This window comes from Struthio camelus, chromosome 1 (genome assembly GCF_040807025.1).
Source record: "Struthio camelus isolate bStrCam1 chromosome 1, bStrCam1.hap1, whole genome shotgun sequence".
NCBI lineage: Eukaryota > Metazoa > Chordata > Aves > Struthioniformes > Struthionidae > Struthio > Struthio camelus.
In genome coordinates this window covers 153479373-153498338 of record NC_090942.1, presented here as the reverse complement: position 1 = coordinate 153498338, position 18966 = coordinate 153479373, and the positions used below count along the sequence as shown (strand labels likewise).

Sequence of the window (18966 nt, the reverse complement as noted above, 5' to 3'; positions counted from 1 at the left end):
GAAAGGACCTCTGCAGATCATCTAGTCCAACCTCTCTGCTCAAGCAGGGTCACCTAGAGCATATTGCCCAGGATCACATCCAGACGGGTTTTGAATGTCTCCAGCGAAGGAGACTCCACTACCTCTCTGGGCAACCTGGTCCAATGCTCTGTCACCCTCACAGAAAAGAAGTTTTTCCTCATGTTCAGACAGAACTTCCTGTGTTTCAGTTTGTGCCCATTGCCTCTTGTCCTGTCACTGGGCACCACAGAGAAGAGACTGGCCTCATCCTCTTGACACCCGCCCTTCAGATACTTATACATGTTGATGAGATCGCCTCTCAGTCTTCTCTTCTCCAGGCTGAGCAGGCCCAGCTCTCTCAGCCTTTCTTCATATGAGACATGCTCCAGTCTCTTAATCATCTTGGAAGCCCTCTGCTGGACTCCCTCCAGTAGTGCCATGTCTCTCTTGTGCTGGGGAGCCCAGAACTGGACACGGTATTCCGGGAGAGGCCTCACCAGGGCTGAGTAGAGGGGGAGGTGATGTTCAGCCACTGGTGATAGACAGTTTATAAATTACTTCAGTGCTTTATCTTTAAAATGATATATTAAAGACATCAGCTTGATGGGTTTTGGCTCTGGAGCATTCTTCCCTCATTTTAGAAGTGCTATAACAGAAGCTTCTAACAATTTCTGGAGTATTTTCTATGTAGCTGAGAATAAGTTACACAGCTGGAGCAGCCGGGTATTTGTCATTGGTCCCAAGTGTTACATCTGAAATAAGGCTATACTTATGCAGGTTCACCTTCAGTGCAACATGAAGAAAGCCCCTACAATGGGATAGCCAGTGGTTCCAAAACTTTCAGCTTGTCAGCCAAGAAGTATTCCCTCTCCAAAATTTACAACTTGAGCAGAAGCAAATGCACCTCCAGGTGTCTTAGATGTAGATCCATTTCATACTCAAGAAACATTATTTATACTTGGCTATTAATGTGTAAAAAAAGGCTGCTGAAAAGTAACTGTGACTGCTTGTAGCATGAATTTGATCTAACTTTCCTTACCCTTCCAAATGCTAATCTACTAAATCTTACCAGAACTTTCAGAAACTGCTTGAACTGAATCTGTTTTAAATTATTCTATTTTAAGGCCAGAAGTGATCACCAGAGTCTAGTCTGACGTTCTGCATACAACAGGCCAAAGAATTTCACTGCGTTCTCCAGACCACAAATCTCTTCTTAGATCCATCAAACTTCTCTATCTCTGTCATGCAACTGTGAAACAGCAAAGAGTTTGCAGGGTATTTCCAGGTTGTGAATCTGTGGTTTTAAATCCAGGCCTTCAGTTATTTAAGTAATAACATGAGATATTTGTGTTAAGACAAGAAGCTTTTCTGAAAAACTTTGTTGTTATGTGCCAAGTTTGCTTGCTATAGAGAAAGGGAATGAAACCAGCTATTTCCTGCAAGGACTCCATTTCAATAAAGCAACCCTGGGTTTAAGCTTTGAGGGATCATCATCATTCAGTTCTAACATACATATTTTCTTTTTATTTTGTAAACTCTTTCCATTAGACAACTATTCCTGGCAGAATTATAGGTGAAACGGACCTTTGGCTTGACCTAGTATGGCCTACCACACTCCTGCATGGCAAAGGAGAAATATAACAAGAGAGACTCATAGACTGCTTTACTTAAAAGTGTATTTTCAAACACTTTTTTCCCCTAAATAAGATTTAAAAAAAAATCACAGAAGTCCAGAAATTCTAAAAAAGATAATACCAGGTGTTTTGAGGGAAAGCTCTGGTAACAGATGGTCTTACTGGAGGAGGTAAAATAAAAATTTCTAGATGCTATATTTGAAACTTGGTGGAGAAGAGCAGCTGAATCTGGAGGATGGTGCCAACATCTACCCTCTGATTTGAATGAAGAACTTGACAGAAATGCCTCTCCAGAACCAAAGCAATCAGGGCTGTATTCCTTCTCCACTCCAAAAATCAGAATGAAGGCAGAAACTAAATTAATGATATAGCCTGTACATGAGGGCTGTGCTCTGACTTAACGTGCGATACCATACACGGCCTTGTTCCCAGTAATTGTATAGCTCTATGAGCTTCCATAGAGCCAGCACATGTAATCTCCACTGTTGGCACCAATTATGCTTGGCATTGTATCCAAACACCCACTTTGCACCAGATCTGTCAGTATCAAAGCCATGAGGCTGGAACTTTTCCTGTGCTCTGGAATACATTGATTCAAATAGCTCGTCAAAGCTGTAATTACTGCATAACTGTTATATATGCATGCTTCTTTAGGACTGGATATTTGTAACTAGCAGAAAGATGTAATAAAGGTGATTTAACCATAGCAAAATGTGCTATCAGGTTTGTTGTGCAAATGAAACCCTCTGCTTCAGAAGCTAAAGGAAAACAGGCTGCTGCCCTCTTACAATGTTGGTCTCCTTTTGAAAACTGTGACATATGTCTCTTTCCCAAGCCTGTGTGTTTTCAACAGTTTATATATATAAAATATACATACATATAATTTATATGGTTTTAAACAAACATGTACATATATTATGTACATATTTGAAAAGATAATTCTAGGCAGCATGGAGACAAGTAGGTCTAGGTTATCTATGATAGAGATAATACTTGGGATCTAAAGCAGGGTACAAAAGGAGCAATGACCTGAGGAGAACCACTTCTGCTTACAACAGTCATGCATGCTCCGTGTTTCCAACCAACCGGATACTAATCTGTGGTCCATATGCTATACCTTGCCCTTCACACAGCTGGATATAAGCAGTCCTGATGCAAACCATGGGCCAATTATTCAGCAGAAGCTCTGTATGTGCAGGATTACTGGGGAAGCTCTTAGGGTTTGGTCCTGCCTTTTGCAGTGGATAGGGCAGAACATAGCTGAACAGCCCTGTCCTTCACAGCAGACCTGCACCCTTTCCTGCTCTGCAAAATAGGTCCTGTGTGAACAAAAGCACATGCACTGACTGCTAGCCTCCACAGAGTAGTTTATATCCTTAAATTATAACAATCATGCAGAAGGCATGAATATACATCAAGAGATTTGCTCCACTGTCTGAAAATATCTTCCTGGAGTACTCTTAGCAGATTCAACATTTAACTATAATAGTTATGCAAGTTATTTTGTAAATTGTTCTTCAGAAGAATGAAAGTCATGCAAGTAAGAATTGAAAAGTACAACGAGACATGTATTTTTGAAAATAATTTTAGGGCATTCAGTCCAGCTGTGCATCTCTTTCACTGGTTTCTACACACAAGTAGTCAATTATGTGAAATATTCAAACAAGAGACATTTTCTTTGAAACTTTTAGCATCATTTACTTACAGCTCTGTACTTTCATATTAGCTTAGTTTACTAGGAAACGGAAATAAACCCGTTTTTGCTACAGCTGTATATCTGCAGTTAGCAAAAGGGGCTTGCATTGGGACAACGGGCAAAAGTGATGCAAGTTCTTTCAGACTGCACACCTGTGGTAACTGCATATTACGGTTTGATTGACATGAGAGTAGCAGCTAGAACACCAGCTTAACCTAAATGTCTTGTGTTATTCAGTTCTCTTTTCTGCTCAAAACTTTCTACCCCATCCTCCTTTTAAAACTACTTGCTTCCATAAAGTTTTCCCAGTTTATTTCCTTAAATCTTGCCTCCCCCTGGTGGTTGTGCAAAACACAATTTGTGAATAAAACACCGCTATCCCAAAGATACCTGATGTGAGAGAATCACCAGTGATAAGAAAGGATGGTCCCGATCCTGACTCTGGAGCAGCAGGGGCACATCTCAGTACGTGCCCTTCGACTGCCGCCTGAGCTGCACCGTGAGCAGGGTACTGCTAGTTCAGCTGCACTGAGACCTGTCTCCCTGTCAGATATGATACAATCAACAGGAATTTTTCCTTTTCTCTCATGAAAGAGGTAGTGTGATGAAATCTGAGAATGGGAGAATCCACTTGTCTTTTAATACTTCGTAAAGTTAGAAAAAATGCAGAGGGGCAAAGAATTATTAATAACAAGTGCCGCATCATTACTGAACGACTGCGTACCGTGACAGAATGCATATACTGTAAGTTAGTGCATTTGCTAAGCTGCTAAAAATTTACTGAACAGCCAGTAGTTTATTTCTGTAAAGTCTTAATTAGCTTTAATTGTCATAGGTCTATTTATTCCTATTTTCACCCATTTATTCAGTCTTTCTTTACGTTTACAGAACCTGTGTGAGAATATCTAGACTGTGATGCTGAAAATGCTTTGCTAATTCAAACATATATGAACCACAGGATGTATAATTTTCAGAACTATGTCTACATGGGCTGCAATTTACATTAAATTGCTGTTTTGGTTAAATGGCACCTTAGCTACCAAGCAACTCTTTGAATAGTTGTTTCTTTAATTATTATTTAATTTTGTGGTTATGACTGGTTTTCAGTTAAAGAGGGTACTACTGACAAATTCAATTAAATGAAAATAGAGGACTTAATGATCCATGCTAATGATTCATTTCATACATAATATTTTATCATTTTCTGTGCAAATTTATAACGAGTGCCTAGCTTGTATTAATAAATGCTTACATTTAGTCTACATAAACTATAGTGATTAAAATACTTCGCTAATGATATCTGTTGATGAATGCTTTTAAAAACAATTAGGTCCTTACTTTAATATAGTTTTATCAACACAACTTTCCACAGAAATGCGTATTTTGGCAGAAATGCATATTTTGGCACTAAGTAGGAAACAGAGGTACAAGAATTCAATATCAAATCCACAGTGTGTTTTTTAGATCTAAACAGCTCACGATATGCATCTGCTATACTCAGGAAAGCAAACTTTGAAGAATTATGGCAATCAGTTCAACATGCTATCTGATTTTATAGCATTGTATAAAGAAGAATGAGTTTGATAAATCACCTTTCCAGGTATCTGAATTAAGAAAAAAATACTCCTCTCTTCCACAGAAGAGGCTGAAATTTTGGCTTCTGGTATTTCTAAATACTGTGTGTGGGAGTGAAAGGGTGACTAAGTAGCTATTACAGACTGGGTTTTACATTTTGCATCTTCACTAATGAAGATATATTGTCTTCCAAAGTGAACAAAGACATGATTCACAAACTTTTAAAGATATTATATACTGTTTTAAGATGCCATGCTGTTTTGGGACAATTTTGTTTTCATCGCTTTCTCTTGTACTAAGAAATTAGTGCACAATCATTTGCTTTAAGTAAAGAATGCTATTAGTTTCGATGGTAAAACAGATGTATTGTAGTCACTTTTCCAAACTGCTTTACTAGTACTATTGGGACGTAAAATACATTGTTTCGGGGTGAAGAGTGCAGGATATCAAAAAAGAGGGAGGGGGGAGGGGCTGAAGATTTTTAAGAGCAGCAGTAAAATAATTCAGAAGCACAAGTCTAAGCAAAAGTCAAAAGCAATCATGTTCCTAAATCACTTACATAATCAGTGAGTATCTTACTTCTTATATCCTGTATTTAAATTTTAGATTTGGTTAACGATCTGGATGAATGGGTGACAATTAATTAGTTTAAATTAGTCTATGACCCTTAGAACTACTAAAATTGTATGCAGTATGCAATGCAATTGCATGCAGTATGGAAGTTACTGTCAGTTCTTCTACAAAACATGGAAAAAAGACCCATATTTCTTCCTTAAAGCACATGAATTCTTTACTCCCCTTCTAAAAGACACTTTACATTGGCAGTCTCTGCTAAAATTCTCATGATTTGTGTTTTAGGAACTTTCACTGGGAAATCTGTTGAAATCTAGTGGTACTTAAACTTCTCAGGAGTAGTTAATTTGATTTTAAGAGTGAACATAGATCAGGATCGTCAGGATCATACATCGGTGATAGTATTGGTTGATAGCATTGGCTGATGTCTGCCAAGTAATGCATGAAAATCAGAAGTCTAAGTCTATTTTCCTTTGGCAAAGAGTGATGGTAACATATTTTTTTATTCCAGCAAGAGCCAATGAAGTTGCTTTCTTGAAACAATTATAAGAGGACCTACTTCAGAGCGCCATATGTGGTCACATTAGTGCACATTTATCGAACAAGAATTTCAACAAAATCAGAAACATTCATTTTTGTTTAATTTGGAAATATCAAAAAAAAAAGATAAATATATTTTATTCTTTGCCACATGCTTTTGGTTCGTGGCAATTTCCAGAGGGAATAACCGAAAACAGTTCCAGTTTTCAAACACAAGTAAGTAGCCACCAGAGCAAAAGGCAGAAATGGCAACACATTCTAGGTCATACGCCTGTCTCTTTCCCAGCATTAGAGGCCAACAGGGGTAGATGTTCATCAACTACCATGCAAAGATTCCAAATTACGTCCTTTGATACGTTACATTTTTATCTTGTTTCATCAAATTTTATTTCATATTGCATCAATTACTTTCAATATGGAGTTTATGGTTTCTCTCTCTGATTTTTTTTTTTTACTTGTACATAAATGTATTTTTAAAAGGATAACACTCTAATTAAAACTGGGCCAAGCCCAAGGCCATGAGATCAAAATGAGTATACGCCTTCCAAGCGACCAGAACCTTGGCGAGGCTGACGGACCTGGACATGACCCTGAAACGTAACCACAAGCTCCAGGGCCCTGGCAGACCCAATTTCAGAGAATTGGCCAGAGGTGGTCTCATGAGGGGCTTTGCCACCCAGAGGGAATAGCTGCTGATCTGCCGAGCTGACCGTCTGGAAGCTGATCACAAGGCAGCTAGTGTCCAGTGCCAGCTTCACTGAACTGCAGCAGAAGGGTCAGGAGAGGGTGCACCTTGTTGCATCTGTTGACTGCTAGTAGGGTTTAAAGAATAAAGTGGACAATAATAGGAACTGAAAATAGGAAGATTGTTGTTACCTTTATGCAGTCCTTGAGCAAGTATTTTAATATACAACTTGCTATTTATCTGTTTTCCCACTTAAAGTTATTCACGTATTCAAGGATTCCCAAGTGCTTTGCAAGTGAGGAAAAAAATCACCTGTCAAGAAATTCCAGATGTTTCTATTTTTAAGTTCCTAAACCATGGAGTTGGTACAGCTATCAATCAGGGACTGAGGCAAGCAGGTGACGGATTTGTAAAAAGATTCTTAGGGTCTACTCAGAATTTGCACTTCAGTTCTGCACACTTGTCAGAGAAGTTTTACATTATGTGCGTAACTTAAAGAACTGGGTAGATCCCTGCCACAGCTGGTTTCCAAACAGCACAAGGGTGCATATGTAAGGCCATGGCAAGGGCTCGGGTAAGGCGGCACATCTGCCTGAGTTCACCGGCCTCTCTTGCTGCAGCAAGGGGAACTATGAATCTACAGCAGTGAGACAGGCAGCATCTAGGAGCAGCCTCTTGAAGAGGTGCATGGAAGCATGCATACCCCTTCCACTGCTACAATTTTGTGATGATTATCATAAAAACTTGGAAAGAAGGCATTTTTCTTTCTAATATTGACCTGCACAATCATGTCTATATTCCGTCTGCTTATGACTCTAAACTTTGGTGCTGCAATTTTATAAGAATAGAGTTATTTATTTGGCTCCATGGTCCTTCCACCTTTAAATATTTATTGATATTCATCACCTGAATATTTTGCTGTCATTGATAGAAGTCTGCATCCTGAATATTCCCATTGTGAAGACTGTGAATTAAGATTCTTGGGGAATTTCACATGTAACTGCATAGATAATACTATGTCTCAGCAATGTCCTTCAGAAAGATTATTTGGGAATTTGAAAGATTAAGGGGAATGTAAGTACACAGCTGCTAAAAATTTGGTGTACTAAGAACTGCCATGTTAGGTAATAACGGACTATGTTTTATCTCTACAGAAAGTACAAACAGAGCTTGCTACTGTTAGTTTAGACCTCTAGATACCTGGGTTCGATTTTTGTTCTTTCCTAGAAAAACTTTTTTGCATGCGAAAAACATATTGTCTTAATTGCAAATAACAGGAAAAGGCTACAACATCCACTGGGTTTCTACCATCAATCTGTCGGATTCTGACAGTATTCACACAGATTTCACTAGTATAAAACCAGGTTGCAAACAATGTGTAAACATCACCCCAAGCTGAGGGACAGAGTTCCACTGTTACCTCACCTTTCTTCAGTCATTTGATTAAAGTGTCCAGGGAAGAGAAAAGGATGTTTAATACATCTAGAAAGTGAATGGGATTGTGAAGGCGTTTCGATTTCTTTCCTTAGTTTATAGAGGGAGTCTTGGGAGACTGCATTTTCATTTTGATGTCTATAGTTAAACAGGATGAATTCAAACTAAACGTCTTGTGACTATGTTATTGAATAGTATTGGCTTTAATTATTGAAAATGTTTCTATCTTCCATTCTTTCAGCTCTCCACCTCTGCCTATGCCTGTCTGACACTAAGATGGCCTGATTTGTGCAAAGTCAGTATTTAAACTGTAATAACACCATCGTCCTCTGACTTATTTCTTCCAAGATCGATGGTCTGCTTTACAGAAAGGAACAGAAGCATATTCTTGGTCTTCATTTTTTCTTCCAGGGTAGCTATCTGGTCTTTGATATATTACTCAATTTAGTAAAATTCTCTCCTTTTTATCCAATCAGTGGACTAAGGAAAGTTGATCAAACCTATCTGAAGAGTCTAACACAGTGCGGATCACTTTTTATTCTAGAAAAATCACTAACGATTTAATTTTTTTCAACCATACAATAAAAGACAATTTCAATTATTTTAAAGTAGAAAATAGATGTTAGAGAATTTGCACGGGCTAATTAACTTTGTACAAATACCTCACTGTGAGTTCAGAAAGCTTTAACTGCAAAAATTAAACATATCAAAAGAACACAAACTAATATGCCCACAACAAAGTAGAACCATCTGAAATGCGAGCAACATATTAATGATTACTCTGAAATGACTGAATTTGATTCTGAATTACGTGACCTGCATTAAAAAAAAAAGGCATTTAAAAATGTAAAAACTACAGTATCACAAAAATTCATTCTTTTTCTCACTACAAAAGACAATGGGCCAAATGTTAGGCCTCAAATAAAGCAGAAGCTCCTGTATTTATCCCTGAGGAAACACATAGCGCCCCTACATTTAGCAGGCTCTGTACCTATTGCAGTTACCTAAGCACAAGTTAAGACACTGAACTCCCATTTCCCTTGAAGATAGCAGAGTTTTACTTTTAGGGCCAAGATTTCACAAATAGATCTTTTTTTCTTGGTTCTTCAATACATGAATCCAATTAGTGAGAGAATGATGTCAAGGAAGATAATGATTTCTTGGGAATCCAGATATGGAATATTTTCTTCATAGGACTAGCTACCAGTCACCATATTCTCTTAATTTTACAGATATCTTGGCACATTTTTCAGTCCCTTCTCCTCTAGTCACCATTATCCCTTGCTTTTCCAGAACACATACTGTACTGTTCAGGCACCTAATTCGGGTAGACAGGCTCTCCTGGAAGCCAGCCACTTGCCCTTTTCTCACATTGGCTGTGTAAGGGATGCAGGCATTTACTTTAGGACAGGTCCTGCAATGACTGCATAAAATTTAAACATGCATTATTGCCTCAAGTGGATATGTTGGATCTTAGCAAATAATTGTTTCAGATGCAAGAAGTGTAAGGAAGGAGGGAGGGAAGGAAAGAAATAGGGATCACAAGGATATAAAGCCAAAATGCAGAATTCCTGTTCAATCTGAAGAAGAGGAGACATAGAAAACCTGGTACGATTTTCAAGTATATGAGACAGAGAACCTGGCACAATCTTCAAATATAGGAAAAGTGCCCACAGAGAGAAAGATCATAGATTTTTCTCCGTGTTTGCTGAAGATGCAACAAAGGATAATGGTGAAAACTGCAGTATGGGACATTAAACTTAGATATTAGGAAAAAAAAAGGCAACCGAGAAATAATCTCTCTCACTTTAAAGGCAGTGAAGCACAGGATTAGATTGCCTAAGAAATTTTTAGAATCCCCATTTTTGGAGTTTTTTAAGAAAAGGATAGACAAACATCCGTCAGGGATGATTTAGGTGCAGCTGGTCCTGTTTTGAGGTAGGAGGAGGGACTGAATGGTCTTTCTAGCTCCCTTCCAGCTGGATTTGCTGTGACTGTACGATAAGTGGCAATGATACTTGAAAGGTTGACCCTTAGAGGTCAATAAGGGAAAGGCAAACCGCAAGAAAAACCAATGAGAACTTACCAGCCGTGTGTATCTCTTAGTTCCTCACCAGCAGCACCTTTTCAGAAACATTCCCACTAGGAAAAAAATATTATGAAAGTATTTTTATTAATATTTTGAGATGTTACAGCATAGGAACAACGTTAGAAATGTAACAAGGAAGGTAGGTCAGAAGATGAAGAAAAACATAGAATCTAAGTAGAGGCAAGGCAACTGCCATAGGCAAAGTCCATTATTCCCCCAATGTTTTTAATTGTGTACCAGGCCAAAGAAGTTAAGACTTCTTACATTAATCTTTAAATGTTGCAAAAAGTCATTTCTTCTTAGGGTCAGTTTACTACTCAGCAACTCTCAGCCAGATCCTGAGACAATTAAGATGGACCAGATGATTACAACAACGTTAAGGCAGGCGTATAGCAATGACATTTTTTCCCTGGAATTAATATGCAAAAGTATATAATATTTTGTATTAAAATATATTAGCTGAGAAGCTGATATATGTGATATTTATAGGTGAAGCTGATTATATTTAAGTATTTTATTGTAAGGCATATGCACAAAGGAATAATGTTAAGACAACCGCATTATTTTTCTCTTCATTAATTTTGCATGTTTAACCACAGTGCAATAACAGTGTTCAAGTTAACAATAAAATAGAACATTCCTGTTACTTAGAAAATGATTTTTAAAAATGTGATAAGCCTTTATTTTTGCTAAATTTTATCCTATTATAGAATCTCATAGTTTATTCATATAAATTTTTGTTTTGGGGGGGAATCCAAATCCCAGTATCCATGCATGCAGTCAATTAGCTGACATGCCATAAGCATGCTTCGCATTTTGCTATCTGTAATAGGAGGCCATACAGAAATTTTTGTATTCTTAACTAGATGAATGGTCCCCATTTTTCTTAAACGGCACTAACCCTAATATTTTCAAATTTAAATTTTGATTTTTAAAAAGTGGACTGAGTTTTATTATGTTTGGTAGAAGTAGGTTTATTCACTGGCACATACACTTGGAAAACCTGCTTAGATATATATGGAAAATATACGAAATGCACCTTTTGTGGCATCAGCTCTATACTGCATGCTTTCTTTCTATCCCCATTTCACAGTGCTAATCCTGATTTAAGGGTAAAAATTAAAAATTGGTATATGTATGTTATTCAGACTGTTCTTTAGTCATCACTATGCATACACTTAGGCAGTATGATCAAATCTAGAAGACTAAGTAGTTCCCAAACAAGACATGTTTTTCTTCTGATTTATACTATCACTTCACTATACTGTTGTTTACCTTGTATGTAAGTGAAGGGTCAGTTATGTGACCATTTTTTACTTGTCTATATGAGTTAAATGAGTAAATGTGAGTAACTCAGCTAAGACCATTAGCAGCTATCTATTGTCATTTTCATATTTCCCCTCAGAACAGCCATTATCTGCAAGGAAGATTTGACTTGACCGCTAACCAGTTCTTAAGAATGCACAGTATCATCGTTTCAGCCTTTATAAAGTAAAATTTGCCCTGATTGCAGCACTGGTTTTGTTCAACGAGACAATGTGGGCTAAGCAACGGCACTGAAAGAAGCATACTTATATTCCGGTAGGAAACACAATTTAAATGGCATAAAAAGCACAGAATATAAGATAGGACGAAAACGTACCCTTAGCCATCCCCACCCAAGCTTCACATCCTCCATTTCTACTCCAGTGATTCTGCAGCCTATTACAGACACAATAAGATTTGTCAGGAACTGCATGTCTGCTCTGACCACCTATAAAGGCGCGCTCCCTCTGCTAAGCCCTGGGTCTGCACAGAGCCACTCACATTTCTGCATGGCTTGAGCTAGACAATGTCGTACAATCGCTGTCCAAATGCAGTGCCGCTCTGTGCAGTCACACATGTGCAACCTCAAAGGGGGAAAGAAAATGGGACAAGGCAGGGGTCAGTGACAAGTGGCCATGCGCGGTTGGCGTATGGATGAAGTGGAGTGGAACAAGGGCAACAGAAATGATGGGATTTTGTTTTCCCATGCTCTGACAGCAACTTAAGGAAGGCATTCCCTCCCTCTCACACGCACATAGCGCAGTGTAAACTGCCTTTTAGTAAAAAAAAAAAAGGCAGTTATAGCCATAAAAGGCTAAGTACAGCTCAGTTACAGACCTACGGGCAACATGTGCTCAGTGACAGAGTATGTAAGAAACGCTGAATATACCAGTTAATACTTCAAACATATAATTTTCTCCACTACCGGTTTCTCTTTAATCCTGCTTGTTTATTGAGACCCAAACAGAACTAACAAAACCCAAGTGAAAAGCTGAGGATAACTACTTTGCTGCCCATGCCAAGGGGAGCGTACTTTCTATATTTCTCTATTTAAGCAAAAGTTAAGATTGGAATGTGTATAAAACACACTTTCTCACAGACTATCTGTATTGTTTGCTGTTTATCTATGTTAAAATGTAATAATAAACATTCTATGAAGACACAGAGGAAGGAAGTTAGCAGAAATCCTGGAATATGCACAAAGGAAAAATAGTAAACATTTACAATTGTAATGTCCCAATACAGTTCTATTAACTGCAGCTCTGATTTATTTCTTCATCCTCCTGTTCCAAGATGTGCACCTTGTCTTTTTTCCTTAGGATGAACAAAGATCATGGAACAGATTGTAAGCGAGGCAAATTACATGTCTGTTTACGGTTGTGTTACACATATTCTATATGTCATTTGCAAACAATTCCCCAAAGAAATGGTATCAAACTTTTGGGGAAGAAAAAGGATCTGATGACAATCTGTTTTCATTTCATTTCTTTCAGATGCTCCATGATATTTCATCTGCTTTATCTGCTTAGATTCCTTTCTTGTACTGCAGCTATTACTTTCCCATCATTGCCCATTTGTTTTCTTTTGGGTTTTTTTTTTGGCTTTAATGTTCATTAACTATATTATTTGATTTGATGATACCATCACAACTAACAGAAAAACAAACCCAATCTATTTGAACTGAATTTTACATTTGCTTTGTAAGCACTCAAGTTCTGATAAAATATAAAGGCTTCTTTTTGTAAAATTACACACGCACGCACACACACGTTTAAAAACATAGCAGTATTCCAAATTCCTTAACTTATGCACATATTCGATTTGCAAGTTTTAGCACCAAGGTAGTTTTACTTGGATGGCTTATGAAGTGGTTTAGCATGAAGTGGTTTAGCTTGAATGTCTTTACTTTTTAAGCTACATAACTTAAAAATACAGTTCTGCTCTTCATCTTTTCATCTTGATGCTATCAGTATCGAGGCGGTTTGAGCAATAATTTCTAGACAGTTTTGACTAAAAGATAGCTTCAGCTAACCACCAGAATTACCAGAGGTAAGGGCTCAGGAAAAAGCAGGACTCCTGTGAAATGAACAGAACTATTAGCAGCACTTGCAAAAGACAAAACTATTATGAGCATTTGGCATACCTTTTTAGCTTGGCAAAGATCTGTCAACTTTAACAGAACTTCCTACGTAGAAATGTTACCCTCTGAAATTGCTGTTAAAGAGAGAGACTTTTTTTTTTCCTTTTAGATAAACAGTTTACAAAGCCTTTAAGTCAAAGACAAAGCCCTCCTCCCCCCACCAAAATATGATGCACCTGATTGCAAACTCAATATCGTCAGCACACAAGACGAGTGACTCCTTTAAATCAATAGGGAGATATCAGGCTTTTGCAGAACAAGGTAAAACTCTTTAAGACCAACATAATTAAAATATTTGATAATACTCTATCTTGTGATCTAGAGAAATTAGTAAAATAATTTTTTTTAACTTGAAAAGGCAAAAACAACTCTGTTCTTAGCAGAAGGAAAGTGATTAAATCCAGACCAGTGAAAACTTTCTTACAGGCAATCGACTTTCACTACAGACGGATTCAGTGTGAAGTTTTAGGAAAGAAACCGGTAATATTACAATGTAAGCTTAGTATATTCACGTGTAATATCTGCTTATGCAGGTAATTAATCATCATGATTAATTATATAGGAAAATGAACAGAATATTTCAGCAAAGCAAGATTACTTGCCTATGGGTAGAGGTCTAGAAGCTGCACATATACGCTTTCACTAATAAATGATAAGGATCACTGGTGAGGCAGGTTGCAGAGCTTGGGAAAAGTAGTAGTTACGAAGTGAAACTGCTTTTGGCAACTGTTGACCTTTGAGTTGTTAACCTAGAGGATATATAAACAACACAATGTTCTCTGGCAAGTTTTCCCTGATAACCTGCTGGAAAGGGGACAGAATATCCTCAAGCCATTTTGCATGCACAATTTAACAATTATGTGGTCAGAGGAAGGATGATTCCCTTAAGCTGCTGGGAACGGTAGAGGTTTACAGGCTTTACACATTTACAAAGGAATTTCAAAATCTAACAAAGCATAATCAATATCAGCTCCAGTTCTTCTATACTGAGATAAATGACATTGAACACTGTAGTGGGAACACACACGCACACATAAAACAAACAAACATACTTACACACATGCACACAAGAACGAGAGGAAGGACTCAGACCACATTAAGCAGATCAAATGAATGAAAACCATAGCACCAACTATACTGATATAAGGATAGAATGATAAAGTGCTGCTGAGTCTCACTGCGCTTCAAATCTGTATCAGAGAACATTTTTATATGAGGATTTTATAAAATAAAAATAAAACATACAATAACATGTAACATATATTTTAAAAAAATTATTTTAGTAAAGAAAAAGAACAAACAAAACCACTTCAGATTTCCATTATAGTTTAATAGCAGTTAATTTTGAATAATTAGTGTAATCAGCAAACATGCAAGAAATAGTAATATAAATATACTTCTACTTTTACTGGAAAAGCATATTTTCATTTTAAACTTTTGAAAGTGAAAAATTTACAAAATAAACATTTTGGTTCCACATTAAGCACACAGAGTTTATCTTTCAGATTTCTTTTAAAGGATTCCTTTCAAATGGCTGTTTCCACCAGAAAGTTATTCCCTCCCTCCCTCCAGCCCCCCTTAACTATCAGCCCTTTCACGTTTTATTGGTTCTACTGAAGAGGCAGAAACAGAAGAAGAAAGTAAGAGAGACAGAATGTCCCAAATCCTTCACTACCGCAGGTTTTTTTTTTTCCTAGTTGGTGTTTCCACACTCTCCCTGCATTCATCAATCAGATGTAAATTACAGCACGCCTGATTGGGTCTCCTTCACCCTAACCATTCCCCGCTGACTGGCACTGCCTACCAACTGCTGCAGGAAGCACGATGAGCAGCACCTCCGCGGTTTTGGTGGGTCTCTGCCACCACCGGTAGCACAGATAACAACTGCTCGCTTAACACCTATTGAACGTCTCGAGCACAATTGCCCCATTGAAAAATGCAGCTGTCACCCTGGGTCAAGTAAGAGACATCGCTGCCATAAAATAATACAAAAGAGTAGGTCCATAAATGTGAACGCTGTGCCAATTTCAGAGGAAGTCCTCCCGTTATACTGGAAACAAACATAGAAAAATGTCTAATGACGGGGAGGGGAGAGACGCACAGAACATGAAAGCTGAAAATAAGCTTTTTTTCATAATACCTAAACCTAATTCATGGCCAGAGAAAATGCTGTGGAGCCATTAATCCAAGCAATTCAGGAGAATGTGCTGTACACCACTGAAAAGGTTTAATAAGGATGCAAGTTGAAATACTTACAGCCACCTACAAATTTAATGCCCAAACATTATCCTATGGTTCCTACCCTGCTACAGCAGAGTTCTCATGCTGCATAAGCATGGATTTAGCATATTTTAAAGTGGAATGACATCTAAAATTACCCTCAAACTGGCAACTCCCCAACCAAATTTCCTCAATAAGCCGTACCACATTCACTTGCTCCAATGACAGGATTCCCTAGTCCAAAAGGAGGCTTAGAGATGTTTGTGTGAGGATGGGGGGGATGGAGACAAAGGGGAATAGTGGAGGGAGAAGGGCAGAGGTGGAAGTGTTTGGCCAAGCAAGAAAGGTAAAGCAATGCTGGAAATGCAAAGACCAAAAACATTTGTTTTTCAAGTGACGTGTGCAAGTTTAATGGCAGTATGGATGACAACACAGCATTTTCCTGACCTTAGCTGTATTTTCACGGAGCAGGGAGAATGAGTCCTGGGAGTGTCACTTATAAAGAAGCATGACCCGCTCATGAACAATTTCCCCATTGTGTGAGGCAGAAACAGGCTTTCCTTCATCTTCACAGATAGATGTCGTTTTGTTCTGTGTTTTTCTTGAACCAACATCTTGAATGCGACCTTCTGTTTTTGAGTGACTAAGATTGATGTTCCCTCATCCCTGCCTGTGTGCACCAAAAGTGAGCTCATTGTTTCTGTGCCCAGCACTGAGCGAAGGCACCGAGGCATCCAGGATGGAAAGGCAGTCACTTTTACAGGGCTCAGGTTTGAGCATGAGAAGTGGCATCTGGAGTCTAAGCCTGTGCAGCTTGTGTCAGGGGCAGCTCTCCCATTTGGGGCCCTTTCCTGAACATCTGAACTGCATGGAGGTTGCACACCCTGCCAAATGCTATGTAAAAGTGCACCAGAGTGCACTGGTCACTGTATTCTAAAAGGATGATGGAGACTGTTGGTAGTTAAGGCAAACAACGCCAGAGACTCAGAAGAGTTTGTTGTGTCCCCACCTCTATCATTGCCTTATGGAAAGACTCTCAGCAAGATATTTTGCAGTCTTTGTGTCTCTGTTTTCCTTTTAACCCTTTGCCTGCCCTATCAATTAGGCCATACATTTTCCACAGACAGGAATACTGTCTTGTTATAGGGGTACAGCATGCTTATGAAATGGGAGTGTGATCAAGGCTGGAGCTTATTGTACCAGACGTTACTTTGCTACCAAAAGTCACTTGTCTCTGCTTGTTTTATTCTCCAGGGATGTATGTTTAGAGAGGCTCCAGTCCACTTCACCTCCCCTTTCAGCTGGTATCACAGTGGTTAGTTAATTCTCCCAGATCACAGAAGACCCAAGTTCAGATCGGCGCACAGCTCCCTGAATGGACAGATTTCCCTCCTGCCACATTTGTAAACTCATGAAACTGCATGGCATTTGCCGATGGGCTTCTCACCTCTGCTGGTAATGCTCTTCTCGATGCTCACTGGAGCTCGGATCCTAACCAATCACCAGGCCTTGTGTCGCTCTCACTGCTGCTTTCCCTCCTTGACCCAGCGAAGTGAAACTGCAGCCCCCGCAGAGGGGCTGAATTCGCCTCTCCTCCTTCCAAGTCCCCTCAGGCAGCTGAGCTGTCTGTGTTGCGCTGCTTATCAGCTAGGAGATAAGCCAATGGCACTGCTTTCGAACATTTCTAAACATTTTTTTCCAGGCACAGTTACTTCACACATTTAAACCAAAGTCGCAAACAACTCTGAGTTGCCAGAAATTTCATTTCTCCAGCAAATAAATTTTTTCCCCTCCCAGAAATAGTCACTCTGCACTACTCTTCCATCATTGTCATAACTTTATGGAGAGAACAACTGGGTTCATCAACAAAACCTGTTGGAAAGGGAGATATCTGTTGAAGGGATAGAAGGACAGGGTGGTATACCAAATCATGAGGAATTACCTAAAAAGACAGAGATGAACCAGGAAGGAGGCAGGACCTGTCAAGACATTCAGGAGGACAGGTTGCCCACACAGGCAAGTCACTGCCTAAAAGGGACAACAAGATGTACCAGCCAGCAGTACAGGTAGGTGGATAAACTGAGACCATGCCTCAAGTAAAACAATAAGAGCAAGAAGAAACTAAGAAGCTTGGGAAGGGCTTCAACAACTAAAGTTGCAAATTAATTCCTAAGGAAAAAGATGACCATGACCCTAACATGAGCAGGCTGTGCAGCAGAGGAGGGATTTATCAGCAGTGTCGAAAGCCATGAGGACAGAGAGCAGAGGGGCAACCTGTTAATTTGACTTTAAAGGGGAGTTAACTAGGATGCTTTCAGTAGAATGAAGAAGGCAGATTACTGAGACTTCAGAGAACTTAACACTCAACCGCCTGACAATTATAACAAGTAAGCAAGCGCAGAAAAAAAGAGAAGAAGGAGTTCTGAAATTCTGCTTTTTTAATTTGTATCTTCCCCCTCTGAGACCTGACAAAAATACTTTATTAGAAATAAATATAAATGAGTCAAGAAATGGCTTCCCAGGATAAACTGTAGTCTATAGAAGTGAAGTAAAACGCCTTCTCTCCTGTAAAAACCCCTGCAAACCAGAAATGAAACAGAATGAAATGGGTTTTGAGATATTCTCAGTGAAAGCAGAAAGTCACTAACACATCTGTAATTGCCAAGGGGCCTATTCTTTGCAAAAATGAAGATGCCCGTGTCATCATAGCCTGTTATAAGAAAGTATTTTGCTCGTCTGCAAAACACCTGCATAAATACACAACATAAGTGGCTGTATTAAAGTACTTATCTCTGAATGTGGAGAGGGCTTCTTTTTGGATATGTAAATATTTCCTTAAAAGGAGATACAAGAGCAGAGTAACAAAATGTTTTCATTACGGCTTAAATTAAGAAATGCAGCAGTACCTTAAAAGCTATTTTCTTTGTTTCCTACTTTGCAGACCATTCTTCTGGAAGGACTCAAAGGAGAAATATGTTGGAACTCAATTACCTGTGCTAGTGAACCACCTACAGATATTTAAAAATAGCTGCCTCTTACAGATACCCAGTGTGAACCAAGTGCTTTTTTATGTGT

At 38.7% G+C, this 18966-nt stretch overlaps 1 protein-coding gene across 1 annotated transcript in view; it reads right to left on the bottom strand.

The window, feature by feature from the left end:
* The window catches only part of LOC104143367 (uncharacterized), a 417508-nt gene that overhangs the window by 368930 nt on the left and 29612 nt on the right, over window positions 1-18966 (bottom strand). Inside the window, exon 3 of the mRNA XM_068925206.1 lies at window positions 10224-10279. The gene's annotated coding sequence lies outside the window, so the exon portion shown is untranslated. The remainder of the gene's footprint in view (window positions 1-10223; window positions 10280-18966) is intronic.